Raw genomic sequence first — 6,092 nt, 5'->3', positions numbered from 1 at the left:
TCTCCCTTTCCCCAGCCTGCCCGTTCTGTCGGCACAGAGAGCTGCTGGCCTGCGCGCAGTCTCCCAGGTTTTGGTACGCACAGGCACAGCAGAACAGGCTCCGGCCAGCGAGGCGGAAACCAAAATAGAAACTCTGGTCTCCCCGCGGGAACGGCGCGGCTCCAGGCCGGCCCCCGCACACCTCCGAGTCCCAGCGCGAGAGACAGATGTCTTCTGCTTCTCAAGAATATATACATATATATGTCCTCAAGCTATGTATATATACACTCTAGATAGATATAAATAGTTTTTATACAGATATAGGTGTGTTTGTTTTTTAATTCCAGTACATACTATTGCATTGGCAGCCCCTCGGGGTTGGGAGTCTTTTTCAGATGGGTTGTGAAGAACAAGCACGTGGGGAAGGCGTCTGGCAGCACGAGGCACGGGGCAGCGTCCTGGGGAGGAGGAGGCGAGCCCTACTTGCCGGCCATCCTCAAGCTCTCTCCTGTGTGTCTAACTCGGTGTTACAGAAGAACAATCCACAACAGAAATCCTGGATTACTTTGGTAAAGCTGGCCTTTGGGTTGTTTGGTGTTGGCAGAAGCGGACCGGACCTCGTGGATCTCAGCAGTGGTCACTGCAGGGGCTGGGAACCGGTGACCATGGGCAGCGACTCCTTCAGTCAATTTAGCATCAGCCAAAACAGCACTTGGACTGATTTCATTACCAATGAGTTGATGAAAAATGCCCTTTTGTGAAAAGAAATCCAGGTGAATTGCTTTTACTTGAGGGTCTAAGTCCTGGATTTCCCCTCTGCTTTGCACTAGGCTGCACAAGTTACTGCTGGGCTCGTTTCCCTCTGCCGCGGGCACACGCGAAAGTGAGCAGGAGAGCGAGAGGAATACAGCTGAACTTCGTCCGCTTTCAGTACCATCCTAGACAAAATGTCGTCTGTGGCAATAGCATTTTGTTTACTTTTCTAAAAAATGCCCTCTTCAGCACTGAGGCATAACATCTATTTGGAGACTTCCATGAAGATGACCCCAAACAACAGCTAGAGATCGACCACTTCCCCCTGAAAGGTTTCACAAGTCGAGGTAGAAGATCAGCCTTTAAGGAGGCAGCGGCGGCGGTTCCTCTTCTCTGCCTTGACAGCAGCAGAGATTCGTTTCGAGGTTACCTGTGGCCCCAGATCTTGGCACTGGCTCTCCCCTCTGGCTTTGCCTCGTGATATTTCCTGAGGCTGGTTCTTAAAAAAAAAAGCAATCACGGCACGAAGTAGATCCCGTGACAACTGAAAATCTTTACGGGGGCTGTTCACTAGCACCGAGCGCCTTCTTTCACCAAAGCAGTTTCCCTTTTTTCCCCCTTCCTGTTTGGGGTGACAGCCGCGGGGCCACACACTACGCGAACAGCAGATAAGGAGAGGCTCTAGACCTTTTGAAGGACAGCTATTTGCATGCTTTTCAAGCCAAAATAGAAGGTAATGTTTTGGGACGTGGAAGTTGTATTCCCCTGAGCTCCCACCCACTCAGCTACAGATGTCTTTGGACATGTTGTGCACATCCTAAAGCTTCTGCCAACCTCCTACAAAAGTGTGCTTGGACGTGCTGGAGGCTCCTGGGCTGTAATTTCCCTGTGGAAGCAGCAGCTAGGTATTGGGCACAGCAGGGTAGGGCTTGCTTTTGCCCAGCACCGTCTCACCCTGTGCCTAGTAGCTTTTCTCGCTGGGTTTCCCCCCGCCTGCCCTGACCTTGGCCCTTTGTACTGCGACGGCTGGTGCGGAGGGGAAGCGAGCACCGCCCCGGGAAGCGGCCAGATAGCGGTTTGACGGACAGGTTGCTCAACCCCGGGTTGGAGTTACTCATCCCATCTCATGCCGACCGCTGATCTGCAGCACTGGGAAGCCTTTGCGTCAACGTTTTCCAGGCAGAGGACTCCGCTTGGCTGCGGTGCAAGTGTCAGTGTTATCAGGGAAATCCTATTTTTAAGTCTTTTTTGACCATTCATAATTGCATAGGGGATATTGAGAAAGCACACCCCAACTGCTGCTAAGGTACAGTATTTGTAGGCAAGACTTCCAGCTGAACGTGATTTTTTTCTGCCTCCTCCTGAGGCTGCAGGTTTCCCTCCCCCAGGTACAAGGCCGAGACCCTTCCCTGGGTGCTTAGGAAGGGAGGAGGTGCAAGCAGCTGGGTGTGTTTTCCTCTTGATCCACGCAGCAAAAGGAGCTTGCACAGGACTTTCAAGCTGAAGTGACAGCTTACGTATTTGTCAAACAAAGCCAATGCCCCTGTACCGAGAGCCGGCGGGCACACAGAGCCGTCCCCACGGCCAGGCACGGGCTCCGTGGCGCCACACGGCCAGACCTGCTGAGCCTTTCCCCGGCAGAAGGACCTCGGGAGTTTCCTTATGCCACAGAGCTCCTTCAACCTGCCGCTTCCCCAGGAAGCAGGATCAAAGGCACCCGCAGGAAAAATAACCCTGATAAACACGAGATGTGATTCAGAGCCGTTTCCTCTCTCTGCTTGTAGGCTCTTTGGATACGGTATCTGCAGGGCTGGGACACACCTGCTTTTCTGCCTGTAAAGGTTATTTTCCTTGTCTGTCTTGCAGTGGCTTGGGGACCTGCCGGCACGGGTTGGGCTCTTGCTCTCTGGGACGCTGAAGAGGCCCTGAGGGTGAGCCTGACTGCGTCCGCCTCCTCCGGAGAAGCACGAGTCAGAGAGCTGAAGAGTGATGCTGATGAACGATGCTTCGCTGCCTTACCTGGCACGGTTTACTCACTGCTGTAGAGTCACGCAATACAGGTACACTGTTCTGAATAAGAGCATCTCTTTCTAGAAAAGATACAGACTTTGTACTAGCCTGTAAAACTGAGTTTTGGGGTTGTTCACCTGCATAACCTTTTCTATGCAGTGTCTCATCTAGAGGATTGAAACAAACCTCATGGATACAGCTGCTCTTCTCTCCGCTCCAAACTCCTGCAGATCTCTGTTTCACAGCTCCTCCCGGTACAGACCAGCCACTCTACACGCTCCTCCCTCTACTTTTTGAATGAACAACTGCGGTCAGCAGAGTTAGGAAGAGCTCATTAGGAAGATTAACATTATGCTGCCAATGGAAAAAAACGGTGCTTTCGCTTCGATGTCTCCATTTCTGCAGCCACAAGTGTACAGGCTACCACGCCTGATGGAACAGCACCAAAACACCCCTTTCTCCCAACTTGATTCAGAGAGGCTGGAGGTAAATAACAACATCCAAGCACTTTTTGAGCCAGCCCAGCGGCAGGTTGTGGAGGGAGTAACGGTGTGGTCACCGGCGAGAGGAGCACAGGGAAACGGGCAGGTCTGCAACAGAAATAAAACTATTTGGTGAGCCTTGTGTATCATTTAACAGTCAGAGCTGTTTAGAGAAAAGCGAAGTCTGAAGAAGTGTGTGGATGGTAAAAGATGCTTTTGTGCTATATATAAACATGGAAAAAAATTTACTGACATTTCTGGAGTTATTCCAAATTTTCGTTTTGTGCCAAAGTCAGATTCTGGACGCGCTGATTGTGGAAATCCATCTTTATTTTGTCTCCCTGTCATTTTTACTTTACATGTCATGCAAGTTTGCTCTTGAGCTGTCTCCGCTGCATCACTCAGCTCTGCCTGGGAAGAGCCAGAGCCCTCCCTCGCCGTCCTCCTCTGCGTGTGCACATTCCTTGTGCTGACCAGGCAGAACAGGACGGATTTCCTTCAGTCGCATTTCCTGATGATTTCTGACTAACTGCGGAGGAAGTCAAACCAAAGAAATGATGAATCTTCCATTTTTTATTTTAAAAAAACTTTAAAAATAACATCTCTTATTTTTGAACTGTAAAAAGCCTGCCTACTACCCTGCTGACCGCCTCATCTTCATGGATAAGATATACACCAAAGGCCAGATACGTTTTCTGCTGCGAAGCCCTTACCCTTTTTGGGGAGCTTCATTTGCCAGCGTCAGTACGTCGGGCTTGCTCAGTGCTTTGAAACAAATAGTTCGTAGTCTGAAAGAACATATCCTAAGGCGCGAATGATGGAGGGCTGCCTGCTCCCATGGCCAAGGGCAAATCTCTCAGCCTCTGCCGGTCTGGATCTTTGGGGCCGCAAGGGGCCTGGGCGCAGCCCTGTGGGGTTTGGCGGGATGTCAGGCTGCTTTGCAGGAGGAGAAGCAGCAGCAGCAGAAGGCGGGAGAGGGCCGGGCCATCCCTGCAGCCCTCCTGGGGCTGCCGGCACCAGGGCGCAGCCGCAGCGGGATAACGTAGCCCCTGGTCGGGCACATCCTAAGGCACTTCGGTTTTGAAGGGGAACAGCCCAGCGTCTCTGAAACCCCGGCTGTTGAAGGGGATCTCAGCTGGGTGTCCCAGTGGTGGAGGCACCCAAACCCCACCTGGACTCCAGTTTGAAACCTTGGCTCCCTTTGCCTGGCAAGGCTGGCTGCTTCCCAAAAGCTACGTTAATACAAAACTGAGAGACCAAAGAGTTACTGAGACCTCAGAGATTTTATGAATCCCTTTATTGCTCAATCTTCCATTTCTCTCTGTAGAGGAATTGTCTCTCTCAGGCTGTACAAAAGGTCGCGCTGAAAGCTGTCCTGAACTTTGATCTGGAAACCTAAAGGCAAAAGCTATGTTTGCCTTCTAGCATCTCCTCCGGTGCCGGCAGACCCCTGCTGGTGCTGCCTTCATCTGATGTTTTACCTTTTCCATCGCCCCGTAACTCTACAAAACGCTCTGTGCCTTGCCAGAGAAGGCCGAGGTGCTTGCAGAGCGGCGTCTCCCCGGGGTGGGCAGTGGAACTGCTGCTTTCATGTGAGGGATCTGTGGTTTTTTCCTTGTGGGGAAAAATACAGAGTAGGTCTTCCCCATTGCTCTGTGCTGTTCATGTGGGGAATGAAGCTAAGAAATAACAGTAGCAGTAGCAAAACCAAGCATCTCTAGATAGCAGCATAGTCACAGGCACTTCCAAGTAGCTGAGCTGCCAGACAAAGCACTCAACATTTTTGAATGAAGAAGCAAACCAAACTGCAACAACAACCACCACAAACACACGCAAGGAAAACACTCCCAAACTGTGTTAAGCTTTAAAGCCCTCGATGAGGGCCCACCAGCAGAGCAAGGGCTTTTCAGGCTCTTACACAGTGACGAATTTGCCAATGCTGAGATCCCCGAGCTGTCAGAGCAGGGCATGTTGGGGCTGTATAACAATGGGCTTATACTAAAATCGGATGTGAAAGGAAAATAAAATATCAAGGCAGAACAAAACAGGACAATGAATGAAAGGTTGGGTCGCTCCCTGCTCACTCCTGCATTACAACAGGGCCTGGGATCAGTTCCCCAGGTGGGAAGGGGCTGAGCCTCCACCAGACACATCCTTTGTGTTTAAGTGCTGGACGTGGCGGCAAACTTTTTAGCAGGGCCTGTTGCGACAGGACAAGGGGGAATGGCTTTAAACTAAAGGGGGGTAGATTTAGACTAGATTTAAGGAAGACGTTTTTTACGCTGAGGGTGCTGAAGCACTGGCACAGGTTGCCCAGAGAGGTGGTGGGTGCCCCATCCCTGGAAACATTCCAGGTCAGGCTGGACGGGGCTCTGAGCAACCTGATCTAGTTGAAGATGTCCCTGCCCACGGCAGGGGGGTTGGACTAGATGACCTTTAGAGGTCCCTTCCAACCCAAACCATTCTATGGTTCTATGTGGTGCTGCTGACACCCAGTGCGCTCCTATAAATAAGTATAACCGGTAGAGCATAGTCCCTCTGCACTCTCTGCCCTGAACAACTGGAAGAGGAGCTTTAGATGCTGTTTGATGGGGAGATGCAGATCTTAAGACCTGTCAGAACACAGCGTGCAGCCTGCAGTAGTCGCTGGCGAAAGGGCAGGACTAAGACTCCACAGACCCAGGTGTCACCTCTGCTGCTGCCACCGGCCCTGGGGGAGTCACTGTCCCTCAAAGCGCACATGAAAAATCAGAAATAAGGTACAGGTCCTTTCGCCAAAGCTCTTGGAGATCTACTGGACAGAAATGAGATATCACCACTGTGGCCCAAGACCTGTATCCTTGCATTGATACAGTCCCCAGCGTGGGA

The sequence above is a fragment of the Pygoscelis adeliae genome, unplaced genomic scaffold (assembly GCF_000699105.1).
Source record: "Pygoscelis adeliae isolate BGI_AS28 unplaced genomic scaffold, ASM69910v1 Scaffold14, whole genome shotgun sequence".
In the NCBI taxonomy this organism is placed as follows: Eukaryota; Metazoa; Chordata; class Aves; order Sphenisciformes; family Spheniscidae; genus Pygoscelis; species Pygoscelis adeliae.
This window is presented reverse-complemented; position numbering follows the sequence as displayed.